This window comes from Meriones unguiculatus, assembly GCF_030254825.1.
Source record: "Meriones unguiculatus strain TT.TT164.6M chromosome X unlocalized genomic scaffold, Bangor_MerUng_6.1 ChrX_unordered_Scaffold_30, whole genome shotgun sequence".
In the NCBI taxonomy this organism is placed as follows: Eukaryota; Metazoa; Chordata; class Mammalia; order Rodentia; family Muridae; genus Meriones; species Meriones unguiculatus.
Window position 1 is genome coordinate 12,771,243 of NW_026843706.1, and position 14,837 is coordinate 12,786,079.

Here is a 14,837-nt window from a genome sequence, read left to right on the forward strand (position 1 = left end):
CCGTCCCTAGACTAAGCCCTTCATTTCTGGCCCCTGGAGCTCCTGTAAGAGCTGCCGAGGCATCCCAGAGCTTCAGACTCTGAGAACACCATGTATCCGGCTCCCATAGGAAAGGAGAGCTGGACTCTGGGGCACACTTCTGTTGTCTCCTGTGATACCTTCTGCAGTCACGCTGAGCTCTCAACTTTGCACTGTCAGGACCTACACCCACCCCTCTGCCATCCTGCGGCCCAAGTCCTTGCAATGGAAGTCCACAGCTCTGGGCTGGAAAAAGGGAGTGAGGCAGCCTTACATCTGGCTAAACTTGCCTGGGGTGATGGGAAGAGGTAACACACTTCCCTAAAGTCCTTGTGTATTGGGAGGTGGAGCCTGTCTCATACTTACCTTGATAAATGGCAAGGACTGAACTGCTTCCCCTGAGAAACGGAACTCACCCTCCTTAATGTGGAGGCTTATTTCTGTGAGGAGGAAGAAGAGGTAAGTGAGGGGAGGGAATGTGTCCCACATCCAACAGAAGGGCTGGGTCCCGTGTGTTTACATGATGGGAGTCTCTCTGTCCTCACCTTGAGTCCTGACACAACTCCGAGGTTTTTGGTGCTTGAGTCAAGATCTGCTTGATGAAGCCTTCAGCTCTCTGAGATGAACAACCTAGAAACAGATAAAGGGCTTAGTCTGATGGCCCTGACCCAAAGTCTGCTGAGGCAGATAGAGGATGTTGGTCTTCATTTGAACAAAGCCCACCCCTATTATGGTGAAGGCCATTAAGAGCTGCGGTTAGGTTTTACTATTAGGACCGGGGCTTCCTCAGTACATCCTCAATGATCTCACCACGTCCCTTCACAGAGCTTGCCCCTCAAAAATGTTTCGTAAACTGAGTGCAGTCTAAGTATACAGGAGGCCGAGGAGAAGCTCACCTGGTCTCGACAGAGTTTCAGGACAGCTTGGACTACATAATGAGGATCATCTCAAAACAAAACCAAATAAACGAACCAAACCAAAGAGCCTGTCTCAAAAAGTCAAAACAATCAAAACGACAATATCTCTGAAATACATACGCACAAACAACCATAAGTTCACTGGCACACACCTACCCATAAATAAAAACAAAAACAAACCTAACAGCAAAAAAGAGAAAAACAATAACTCTGATTCTCTACTGAGGAGGAAGTGACTTTGAGGAGGTGGAGGTTACCACTGGATTCTGTGGGGGAGGGGCTGTTCCCCTGTCAGGTCTGGGGCTTTGTCAGTCCCATAGCCTTAACATGTCTCCTCGTGTATCCCAGCCCTCAGAAAAATGTTTCTTAAATAGTGCGTGGTGGCACATGCCTGCAGTACCAACATTAAGGAGGTTGGGGCAGACTGTACTGCAAGGTCAATCTGTACAACTTTTGGGACACTCTGGGCTAGGTAGAGGGGATCCTGTTCTAAAACAAAACCAGGGACTGAAGAGATGGATCACTGGAGCACCTGCTGGTTTTATAGGGCACTGGAGCTTGGTTCCTAGCCCCCACTTTGGCTGGCTCACAACTCGGAGCTCTGGAGAATCCAGTGCCTACTTCTGGCCTCGACCTCGAATTCACTAGCTCCATCACTGAAAACACACTCAAATACACAAATAAAAGTAAAATAAACGTAACCTTCCCTCCCTCCCCACAAAAACCCCAACCAACCAACCAACAACAAAACTAAAACAAAAAATCATAGGGACGAGAAGGTGAGGGCTCTGGAACTCTTCTGAGGAGGAAGAGACTGGAGAGAGGCTTCTTGCTTATTATGTGGGAGGCCCTCTCTCAGGCGGCTGCGTCCCTCTTCTGAGTCTCAGCTTGTTTCCTCATAGAGCTTCAGCTCTTTCTGCTCGGCCCACCTCATAAGGTGGTTCTGAATGTCAGAGTCCACGGAGGCCAGCTTCCTAAAGTTTGCAGACTAACCAGGAATCAAGTAGCGTTATATGCTGACTAACTCTCTTGGGTAGCGCTTCCAGAGTCCACCCTCAGCTTTCCAACCAACCCCTCAGAGAATTGGAACCTTCTCCATTCAAAATGGCTCCCCAGCGGGACGTGCTCCATCACATTTACGTTCGTGGCCCCGGCGAGGCTGAAAACCTATTGCCAAGTTTGAGGCCAGCGCGGAATGCACAATAAGAGCCTGTCTCAATCAGTGAAACCAACCACCAACCAAGAGAAGCACAGCCGTCGGCCCTCACCCTGACGGCTTGGTCACGGAGGACAGGAAGACGGCTAATTCCTACCACTCACGCCAGGGTCGGCTGTGGCGGTTGGGAACACAGATTACAGCAGTAGTGGACATGACAGCGGTGCCTTCGAATTATCTGGGGGTCCTTTGTCGAGGCTGGGGCTCTCCCACTCCACCCTCAAGGTCTTACCCACTCGCTTCAAAGCTCCTCTGTCTTCTCCTGCTTCAGACAGCCGTGGATCTGGACTCAGGCTCCCAGAATGCAGCGAGGCAGAAGGCGCGAACAGAGTGCTTCCCTCTGACCTGGGGGCGTGTTAGCGTGGAGCACAAAGCATGCTGAGTGCAGATGGGCTACTTGGAGAACTTGCATGAGGACTGCCGTTTCCTCAACTTACCGTCAGGGTCTCGGGTTTTCTCACAGACCTTGGTTCCATTTCTTCTCAGTGGACCTCGGAAAAAGGCTCTAGGCAGGTGGTGGAAGCAGAAGGATAAGAATACTAATTATTACTATTATTATCATTATTATTTCGTGTGAAGTAGTTCCACTTTGATTACAGGCTAACCACAGAGGAACACGTGTATTATTTTGGACTCTTCTAACCAGACTGAGGCTTTAAAAAAATGATTCTCTCAGCTCATAAAATACATCCCCGCGTGCAGTTTACCCATCTTCCAGTCCTCAGAGTTCCCACCTCCCCTGTCCCACAGATCTACCCCTTCGATTTTTCTTCAGAAATGATCAGGCCTCCCAGAGTGAGACTTTCCTGGTGTGCCTTGACTCCTAAATGCTCAGGCTCTCTCTGCTCTGCCGGTCTGAAATGGGGACGTCAGATAAGGTTCTCAACACCCGGCCCATCCCTTAACTCTCCCAGATTAAATTTAGTGGATGTTGCATTCCATAACTCACACTAAGGGCTGAGCCTGACTCTCTAGAGGCCGATGGTCCTTCCCCGTGATGCTAGACAGTGCCTGAGCCTGTTTTTGTCTGGGAGTGTGCTCAGAGGTCACAACAGGGATAAAACTGGGATTCCTCTGTCCTGGGTTCCTTCAGTCTTCTCCTTCAGCCCAGACAGTACCTAAGCCACTTCTTTAAAACATTTGTTAAAGCTAAAATACTCATATAATTTTCCCCTTTCCTCTCCTCCCTCCAAACCCCTTCTTATATAGCCTTCACATTGCTCCATGTGGAATTCAGGGATTCTTTTTCTTTAATTGTTATTACACGCACACACACACACACATACACACACAAATAGTAAATACAAACTGCTTGGTCCATTTAGTGTAACTGGTATGTATATGATTTCAGAGCTGTTCTTCGGTGTTGAATAACCAACTCGGGCTCATCTTTGGGTATGACTATTTCTCCTGCTCTCAGCACTCCTTAGTTACAGAAGAGGACCCCATAAAATTTCCCTCTTCTGTGTCAACATGAATACTGGTGGCATAGTTATGTACATCTTGTTTAGGGAACAATATCAGTGAGGTATCATGGGTACTGTTTCTTACAACACCTTTCTAGGAGATAAAACCTTCAGAGAAGATTTCTTAGTCCTCTGATTCAATCTTTCTGTCCACTCTTCCTAGATGTTTCCTGGGCCTTAGTGTAGGAGTTTTCTTGTAGATGTTTCAATTAAGGTTGCACAGTCCACCATCAGCTGTTTTATGTACTTTGACCAGCCATGGTTTTTTTTTGTTTTTGTTTTGTAATGGTTTCCACCTATTGCAAAAAAAGGTCATTTGATGAGGAGTATGTTTGCTAGTTTTATGCCAACCTGTCACAAGCTAGAGTTGTTTGAGAAGAGCCTCGATTTAGAAAATGTTCCCAACTGATTGGCCTGTGGGCTGTCTTCTTTATTCATAATTGATAAAGGAGGGCCCAGCTAACTGTGGGTGGTGCCATTCCTGGACTAGTGGTCTTAGGTGTTATAAGAAAGCAGGCTGAGCAAGCCATGAGGATCAAGCCAGTGAGCAGTGTTCCTCCATCATCTCTGCATCAGTTCCTATCTCCAGGTTCCTGCCTTGATTTCCTGCCTTGGCTTCCTTGGATGACAGACTACAAGCTGGAAGCCGAAATAAATCTTTTCCTCCCCAAGTTCCTTTTGGTCATGGTCTTTTATCACAGCAATAGAAACCCCAATACAAAGGGCGAGAGCTATACTTCTCTGTGGGTGTAAGGGTAAACATTAGGCATTCAGGTATGAATTATGCTGAGAAGATAAAGTGAGAGCGGCAGGTTCTCCTCCGAGTTCTATCACTTCCCTAGCCTTACACGGATGTGTTGGTTCCGATACCAGACATGATTTTCCTCCTATTGAATGGGCCGTATGTCCTGTTAGGAAACTGTTATTGCTAAAGTATGAATGCCATAATTGTGCCCTTAGGGATATTGTGCTATGCTGGTCATTGTGCTCTATAGGTGGGGACACACACACACACACACACACACACACTCATAAAAACACAAAAATGGAAACCATAATAAACCAGAAAAGGACCAATAAAGTAAAATGCCCAAAAATAGCAGTATGAGAAAAAAAATCTCCAGAAATGCTATTGAGTTCATTTTGTGTTGGCCATCTACTGCTGGCCATGAGACCTGCCCTTAGGTGTGGTTTATATACCCAGTGAGTCTCCATTAGAGAAACCTGTTTTCCTTTTGCAAGTGGTTATCAATTGCAGATAGCTTCTTGTTTAGGGATGGGGATTTCTGTATACCTTTTCTCTCAGCCCTGGGACCCCACCTTACTAAGACCTGTACAGACCCTGTCCATGCTGCTGCAATCTCTGAGAGTGCAACTGTGCTTCCGTATTGTATTGCTGTGTCTGGAAGACATGCTTTCCTCAGTGTCATCCCTCCCATCTGGCTCTTAACAATCATTCTGCCTCATCGCTGTATAGTTTCCTGTGTTGATGAAGACGTCCCATTCAGACTGTTTCAAGGTCTCTCCTCACTCTCTGCACCTTTTCCAGCTGTGGGTCTCTGTATTATTTCTCATGTGCAGGAGGAAACTTCTCTGATGATGGTTGAATGATCTGTGGTGTAGCAGAATGCAACTAATAGTCACATTAATGCTGTGTTCCTTTAGTAAAACAGTAGTGTTTGGTTTTCTCATTAATCCACGCCCTAATTAGTCTTGTTTTCTTGACTCTTACCTATGTCATTTAAGTTTTTTCATATGTCATTCTTAATTTTCCCCAAATATTATTTTTTTAATTAATTGGAAATTTCATACAGTAACCCAGATCACGCTTGCTTCCCATTCCTCCAAGGTCCACCCTCCCACCGTTGCCCGACCCCAAACCAAACCTCCAAACCCCCACCAACTTCAGATTGTGTTACCATACAGTCATTGGTGCATGGTTGAACTCCCAGTGTCCAGTCCCTTAAAGAAAACTGAGCGTCCCTTTTCCACCCTCTTCTCCAACTGTGAAGAGCTACACTTCAGCATCTTTATCACAGTTTTCAAGGACTCTCTTCAATGACTTCCTGTCTGGGCTGTTGCTTTTGTGGGAGGGGTGAGCTTGTCACAGAAGCCTACAATGGCTTCCATTCTCAGTTAAGTCTGCAGTTTTCAATACTACTGCAAAGGAAGCTTCCTTGCCCATAATAGCAGGTGGCAGCATGGATCACAGACTTCAGCACAGTTTTCAGTGGCATCCTGGATCATGGAACAAGGTCCCTGGAAGCATTACACAGCACAGACCACAAACACTAACATGGCCTCCAGCATCAGCACAGACTGTGGAAGTCTTTGAGGAGACTTCATTCAGAAAATGAACCATTCATCATCTCCAATATCTTCCTCTTGCTCAACATCAGGGTGATCATACTGTTTGGAAGCATGCCTGAGGGTCAGAATCTTCTTGAGCCCCAGGATTATATACTCCACACTGCATGCTGCCCTCAGTGCTGGCTGCCTTGCCTGCACTCCAGACTTGACCATCGTGTTTACAGCCACAGATCAGCACCATGGCCAACCCCATGCTCTCCTCCAGGAGCAGGTGTACCTCACAAGCAGTAGCCAGGTTAGCAGCAGCAGCAGCAGCAGCAGCAGCAGCGGGTCCATACTGTATGGCATTTAAATTTCACACTGAGGTCCCTGGCACGTGCTGATTGCCAGGAACCATGTGTAAGTCCGTGATCTGTGCTGCCACTGACTGTAAAGGACAAGGAAACTACTTTTTCAGGGGAACTGATGACTGCAGACTTACAGAAGAAAAACAGATCACTAAAAGGTGCAGGAAACAGAGACCCCACTTGTTTGCAGACTCAAGGATCATCCCCCCCCCCCAAACACTAAACTGGAAGCCTTAATATATATGCAGAGGACATAAAGGGTAAAAAGAGAGAAGACTGTATGCATGTATGTATGTATGTATGTATGATACAATTAAAAATTCGTAAAAGGGAAAACTAGAGCTGGGGTGAAGACTTTATGTAGGTACCAGCTAGACTTCTCCATGTTCAATGAATTGTGTAGCTGTTGTCTTCAGCCATGGGCCCTGGCTATTAGTTGTTGAGAGCAACTTATAGTCTTGGCAAGAGCTTGGCTTATTTGGGGGTTCCCATGGTATTCCTTTGGCCAACAGCTCAATTAGATGTAACCCAATCTGGTACTGGAAGCTTCATCTGGTAACAAGAGATGGCCAGCTGGGGCTCTGTTTCCTCTATTATTGGGCAATTTCATTTGATCACTTTTATATAGGTATATATTTTAGGAAGCTTCTACTATATTGGGATTTAATACTACCCCACAAATAGCCCTTAATTTTAGCCATCTTTCCCTTGATTCCTTTTCTAGACTCCCTCCTCTTCCCCATTGACCCTCTGTTTACTTCTATATACCTGGGTTTACTTTGACTAGACCAAGGGCAAGTCTAAATTTATGTATGAGTTAACTACTGTATACGTGGTAACTGGGGGTGGTCAGCGTGACAATTCTGCCTAGGAACAGGGCCCCATGAAATTTTGCCTTTTCATGTTAGCATGTTTACGGGCGGTATTGCATATTTGTTCAGATGTTGTTTAGGCCATATTGGTGAGATATAATAGGTGAGGTTTCCCTGCCATATGTAGGAGATTGAATCTTGCAGCAGGTTTCCTAGTCCCAGACAGTGTTTCCCAGGGCTGACAGTACATAGAGAGACTGATGTTGGAAGACTCTTAAGTACTCAGATGAGTAGAACACCCCTCCCCCAACCAGGTCTTCTTGCATGGGGATCCTCGCTTTGATTTCTCACTTCTTGACTAAACGGTTCCTGGGATATGTCCTTTCTCTGCTACATTTGAACATCTGTCAGCTACAGCCTTTGTGGACGCTAATTGAGCTTCCGGGCTCATGATAAATAAGCTGGAAAGTCCTATTTGTTGTATGGTCTTATAACATTTAAATCAATAGGTATATGTACATTTGTTTGTTTACAAACTTATTGTTTATGCATTTTCTTTACTACTTAATCATATTTGCAAAAATGTGTTTTATAAGTAGTGTCAAAGAACTGGATTTTGTTACTTGTGGTCTTTTTTTTTTTAGATTTATTTTATGTGTGCGAATGTTTTGCCTATATGCATGGACAGTGGCTTTGGAGGTCAGAAGCAGACTTTAAGTCCCCTAGATATGGAGTTACAAATGTTTGTGAGTTACTACATGGGCAGCTGAGAACTGAACCCAAGACTTCTGGAAAAGAAATACTCTTAACCAGTGACTTATCTCTTTTGCCTTGATTTTGTAACCTTTACTGGTATTACCTAGTTTGTTATTTCCTCATTTGTCTTGTTTTCTAACTTAAATTAGCTTATGTTTGTAATATTCATTCTGAGGTTCTTGAACTGATTGGGTATCATAAATGTAAGAATAATTATTATTGTTATTTATGTGTGTAGGTGTTTGCTTTCATGTCTGTGCACCGTGTGCATGCCTTGTCATGCCTGGTATCCTTGGGAGATGGAAGAGGTAATCAAATCCTTTGGACACGATGTTAGCAAGTTAACAGGGGATTGTGAGTCGCTATGTGGGTATTGGGGATTGAACTTGGGTCCTTTAGAAAAGCAGCAGGCCGGTATTCTTAACTGCAGAGCCATCTTGCCAGGCTCTTAAATATCCTTTCTTTTCTTCTTTTCTTCTATCTCTCTCAGTCTCTCTCTCTGTCTGTCTGTCTTTCTCACTCTCACTCTCTTATTTTTGAGACAGGGTTGATCTGCCTAGAGGCCTGGCTGTCCTGGACCCATTTTTGTAGACCAGGCTAGCCTTGAACTTACAGAGATCTACCTGCCTCTACCACCTAAGTGCTGGAGTTAAAGGCATGTGCCACCACTGCCTGGTTTACATATATTTTTATATTCTGTGTATATAAGGCTAGTCACTCCCATCGAAAGGTCACTGAACCTATTACTATTATATAATTTTGAATCTTTTACAAATTGAACATATTCTTTTTCTATATATGTGTGTATATAGATAAGATTAAGAGAATGAGCTGAGTTTGGGCATTCATTGCTCCCTGCCTCTTAACTGCAGATCCAATGTGGCCAGGTACCTCCTCAAATGCCTGCTGCTGTAAACTTCTCAACTATGAGCGAAATAAACTCTTTTCTCCTTCAGTTGTTTTTGTATGTATTTTATCACAGCATTAAGAAGAGTAACAAGCACCATGACAAATATTTCTGCTGCTGGATACCTGAGATCAGTGTTGGCCCCCAACTCTGCTTCATACATTTCTTCTCACCTGCCCTTATACCTGACAAGGCCTTCCATAGAGTCCAGTAACTTAAAGATTCCAAATGTGTTGATTGGTGACTCTGTCAGAAATATCAGTGAAAATTTAGATCATTTCCAGATTCAGTCTAACTCAGCTATCATGTTTTTTCCTTAGTTTTTGTCTTGGGTATAATACTACCTCTCTGGGTTGTTTCCAGGTTCTGGCTATTACAAATAGAGCTGCTATAAACATGGTTGAGCAAGTGTCCTTTTTGTGTACTTGAACAAACTTTGGGTATATACCTAGCAGTGGTATAGCTGGGTCTGGAGGAAGCACTATTCCTATTTGTCTTAGAAAGTGCCAGATAGCTTTCCAGAGTGGTTGTACCAGTTTACATTCCCACCAGCAGTGGAGGAGGGTTCCCCTTTCTCCACAACCTCTCCCGCATGTGTTATCGCTTGAGTTTTTCATCTTGGCCATTCTGATGGGTGTAAGGTGATATCTCAGGGTCGTTTTGATTTGCATTTCCCTGATGGCTAATGAGGATGAGCATTTCTTTAAGTGTTTTTCTGCCATTCGATATTCCTCTGTCGAGAATTCTCTGTTTAGCTCTGTTCCCCATTTTTTAATTGGATTACTTGGATTGCTGCTTTTCAGCTTCTTTTCAAAGCAAAGACTCATGATCAAACCTTTGGCAGAGTACAGGGAATCATAAGAAAGAAGGGGAGTTAGTCTGATGGGGAAAGGATAGGAGCTCCACAAGGACCAAATATATCTGGGCACAGGGTCTTTTCTGAGACTGACATTCAACCAAGGACCATGTATGGATATAACCTAGAACCTCCGCTCAGATGTAGCCTGTGGTAGCTCAGTAACCAATTGGTTTCCCAAAGTGAGGGGAACAAGGACTATTTCTAACAGGAACTCAATGACTGGCTCTTTGGTCTCCCCACCCCCGAAGGGTTGAGCAGTCCTGTTAGGCCACAGAGGAGGGCTTTGCAGCCAGTCCTGAAGATACCTGATAAAACAGGATCAGATGAATGGGGAGGAGGTCCCCCCTATCAGTGGACTTGGAAAGGGGCACGGTGGAAATGAGGGAGGGAGGGAGGGAGGGAGGGAGGGAGGGAGGGAGGGAGGCACTGGGAGGGAATGAGGGACATGGCTGGGATACAGAGTTAATAAAATGTAACTGATAAAAAAAATTAAAAAAAATAATAATACCTCTCCTCCTACCTTTTTATTTCTTTTTTTTTTTGAGTCAGAATTGTGTATATATCCTGTGACAGAAAACATAAATTAAAAAAAAAATAAACAGAAGAAATGGGAATTTGAACCTTTTATCTTTGCTGGAGTTAGGGTATCCTTGCTTGTCTTTGAACATCAGAACTTCATGCTTTTTGTCTTTTGCACTCTAAAACTTGTGCCTGTGGCTTTCTGAGAGTAGTTAGCTATTGTAAAGTGATGGAGCAGTCATTTATAACACTGAAGAGGAAAGTGGGTGTCTCTATTTTTTTTCAGTGTCCTACATATTATTCTACAGAGAGCATATCAGAATGGAAATCTTCTCACATACATGGACCATACCAAGCTAGAAGATAAGAGAAAGGTCCTGATTGTGTAAAAAAACATTGTATGCTATTGATGAAGGTTCAACATTGGCAATGGAAAGGTATGTAATGGAGCTATGCCTCTCATTTCTATAATGAGAGAAGTTCTTACTGGGTCTTCGTTTCTTGTTTGTCCCAGCTGCATCTGTGCAGCGGTCACTGAGTAGCATGGATGATAGTGCCAGCCAGGACCAGAGGACAAAAGTTACTGCATGTGCAGATTGCTCATCCAACACACCATTGTTGTAGTAGCACCTCTTTCCTTCCTTGCACCATGTCCATATAGAGAGGTCCTTTTTGTACAGCTGAATGACGAAAAGGGCCACATTTTCAATTGTTAAATCTACAAGTATGAGCTTAGAATGGATGACACTGCATCTTAGGCACACTTTGGGTGAGCTTGAAAGATAGTACCCCCAAAAATCTTCTCATCTGAGTCTTCAACAATATACTTGACCTGTTTATTAGCCTCTTTATAGCCCGGAAGCTATATAGGCAGTCAGTGTTCACATTTGAACATGACTTTTGTGATTGATGGGCAGCATGGGATCCCTAGTTGATGAGGAATGGAGAGAGAGAGAGAGAGAGAGAGAGAGAGAGAGAGAGAGAGAGAGAGAGCGCTCTAAAAGAGACTAACTCTTTAAAGGCCTTTTGATTTTTTTCCCAGGTACAGTTTAGTATATATAGGTGGTTGCATCCATGCGAAAAAGAGGGGGAAAGGGCATGAAAGTAAACTGAGAAGGTTATTGGAATCAAGAGCCCTAGAGTTAAGAATATAGAACTTGATTCTGTTGGAGCAAATATTAACTCATCACCAGGGGTTACATTCATCTTTTAACACTGACTCCCTGTATAGCTGCTAGGCCACTATGAGACCATAAGATAGAATGTTTGAGTATCATGTCACTGAGATCTCTTACTTTATACAGAAATGGTTAAACTAAGGGGTGGAGAGGTGTCTTGGTGGGTAAGAACACTTGCTGTGAGAGCAACTGTACCTTGTTTTGTGTCAGTTTCCTTTTAAGCTTATAAAGACTCAGGAAATCCTGAGATGCTGTAAGGCTCAGAAAGCTTCAGGAAGTACTCAAAATTGACCCTGGACAGCCCTTTTAATCTGATTAGGCAAAAAAGAAGCTGATGGAAGACGAACCATTGGATTAGGGTTTATGTTTTAAGGTCTCACGTTTTCATAAAAAAATGATTGGAGATGATCTGATGAGTGTGGGTTACAAAGAAGTCTCCACCACTGGGCTGTTTCTGGGTCACTTTGCAATGCTTTTAATCTACAGTAATCTTAAATAACTAGCCACTCTGCTTTCTTGCTCCCCACTCTGCACATGCACTTTGGTAGAGGTGAAAACAAACTATTTTGTGTTATATAAATAGTACTGTTTTGTTTTCTTCACTATACAAAGTGAAATAAATGTCCACCTCGAATTTGACTTGCTCTGTTTTAAAATTTTGTTTCCAATGACTATGAAGTTTTTTTGAGTGCAAAACTGTGAATTCGTCAACGACAATGTTGCTAACTCCCCTCTTCTTGAAAACCATGAAAAATAATGGGAGCTAGAGGCTTTCCGACCCAGATGAGTGTCCCATGTAATACCTGCCAGTCTACTAGAGGGAGCACGCTGACCAACCACAGTATTTGCGATTATAGATCTTCATTTTGGTCTTTTCTATTTACATGTTTTTGGTATATTTTTCTTTTTATTAAAGTATGAAATACTCAATTTATTGATCTTTGGGAGAATGCAATACACTGTCACTGTATTACAACTGAGCCATTAGTCGTGTTGCTTCGTCAACATTAGCTGGTTCATTTTCATGGTGCTTCAGCTCTTTCTCAGATGTAAGAAAAAGGCTTTTTGAAAAGTTTGCAAGTTCTTTCTGTATATTTACAAAAGCTCTGTTCATCCTATTGACTTTTTCATCATTCATAATGATATCTTCTTAAGATTAGTAGTAACTGGTTTTGCCTTGTTTTTAACCTTGAAGGTTTTTTTTTTTTGGTTGGCTATGTGAAATACATTCCTGGACTTCTGCCCTTTCAATTTGTTCTTAGTCATTGTCTTCTCACCACTTTTTCAAGTTCACGGAGCAGCTCAGGTTCCCAGCCAAGCCATCCATAATCTCAGAACACAGGAAGTTCTGGTCTGGTATATTTTTCATAAGCACAATGTTATGCTTCTCCTTGTTTCACTCTCTTGAAAATGATCAAGACCTTTTTCTCACAAGGATGTCAACTAGTGAGCTCAATGTGGGCACCCTCTTATCTAGTGAGGCTCTGCTACTCTGTGACCCTCGTAGGCCAGGACACCTAGGTTACCTGGCTGTTGGTCATTCTCTTTTCTTGCCTTTTACTGTCTTGGTCCAACACCACAACTGTATGTATGTGGCTTTACCATAGTTCTAATGCTTCCAGAATGTTATTGATTTAATTGCAAATTGAAGAAACCTCTGATATTATCTGAAGTCATCTTCTATGCTACTGTGCAAAATTCTGATACTTTCAACTTAGCTGAAGAATAATGATCCCAGGGACACAGTCTAGCATGCTTGTGGGTGCAAATTCTGAGAGTGGCACATGGATGACCCTGACCAGCTGCGTATTTCATAGTTTAAGTATATCGGAGAGATACTTTAACATCCTTCCCTCCCCCTGAAAACACAACACTGATAATGTAGATTTCATATTAATCTCAGGACATCATTCAACAAACAAGAACACACTGCACTTTCAGTAGGACAAGTTACCTTGGATGCCGGGTTGTAGATTAGCTGGAAAGTTCCTTCATTCTACCACAGGATGGGATCATGCAGATGGAATGCTTAATGGATGCATTCAGTAGTTAATGGTTTGAAAGTGAGGTTGCTGTATATACAGAGTAAGGAAGCCTCATTAAGAATGGTCACAATCTTAGCAAAACTTGGTTTTACGTATGTCAAGAGTTTGTAGCCTTGCTACAAATGAGGATAATACAAACTGTAAAAATATATTGGGCAAACTCCATTGAGATCCAACAGATTGTTCTCTTTGCAGAGACACTCCACGTGCAAATCAAACTGGGCAGGAAATGCACCACTCATTTCTACAACAAAATGATACATTGGAAAGACAGACAGCTGGTGTCCTTCTCAGATTGGGATTCTAGGGCGAAAGGTGAGGGAAAAGCAAGACAGAATAGAATAGTAAAGTGGGGTTGCTCCATCCCAGACTTAATAAAGCTCTTCCTTCTGTCCAAGCTGCTGGGCTGGCTGAAACCCAGGAGCCTTGTTTGGATGCTCTGCAATTTCACTACTAATTCTTGTGTGTGTGTGGGGGGTGGAGAGTTGGGGAAGAGACATAGGCAGCCAGATAGGGAGGTTGTGCCTGTATGGCTGAAGGGGGAATGGGGATAGCTGGATACAGGGCTTGATGAAGATGGACAACAGACCACACACAGAACACAGGGGGAGATCTGGAAACTTTCAAGTAAGAAAAACTACAGCCATGGAAAAACCAGAAGATTAAAGTTTCTGAAAAGTTGTCATTGCTAAATCTCCACAGTACTTTGACACTTAACCACATAGAGTATGAATCAAAGTAGAGTTTACCTACTCTCATGACAGTACATTAGGGTAAAATAGTCTTTTAGGGTATGATATATCTAGGTATGTGGATATTTACAACTGGTATTTCTGCCCATCCTCTGCTGTACCTTTGTTCTCATTACTGCAATTCCTCTTTGTAAGTTTACTGCAGTGAAGTGTTCAACACCACAAGATGGTAGGGCTCCAAAGCCAAGTATACAGCCACTGAATGCTGAGATCCCAGATGACAGCTCTCTGTTCTTTCTTTAATCTGGGCCTCTTTGTGCTGGGTTCACAAAAGAAAATAGGCAACCTTGGACATTTTGGTATTAACTTCCTTGTTTTAAAAGTATGTGTTTAGTGTGTGCATGTCTATTGGTGAGGGTGCCTGTCTGGCCATGCCTGTAAATGTAACTTGGAGCATGGGAGCTCCTGATGTATTTGCATGCATGTGTTGTAGTGTGACTATGTGTGGCTGGTTGTGCATGCATAAGAGTCTGGAACTACATCTATATGTGGAGAAGAGATAAACCTGGGCTCAACTAATCAGTACCCGGGGCTCCTTTCTGCTTTCACTTTTCTGGCTCTTTCCCTGAATTGAGTTACAGTGAGAAATGTTCAAAGTCCAAATTCAAGGTAGAGTTTGGGACCTATTCAAGCAGCGAAATCTATCCTAGGGCGAGTTCCAAATGTATTCCCGAATAGGCCCACCATCATCATAATCCTTGTCTGCACCCATCTCAGGCACCTTTGGTTCCTAGA

General features: G+C 43.4%; 1 pseudogene; it reads right to left on the minus strand.

Annotated features, from left to right (window-relative positions):
• Positions 1 to 12,250: 12,250 nt before the first annotated feature.
• LOC132651464 (ribosomal biogenesis factor-like) lies at positions 12,251 to 14,826 on the minus strand (annotated as a pseudogene).
• Positions 14,827 to 14,837: the final 11 nt, after the last annotated feature.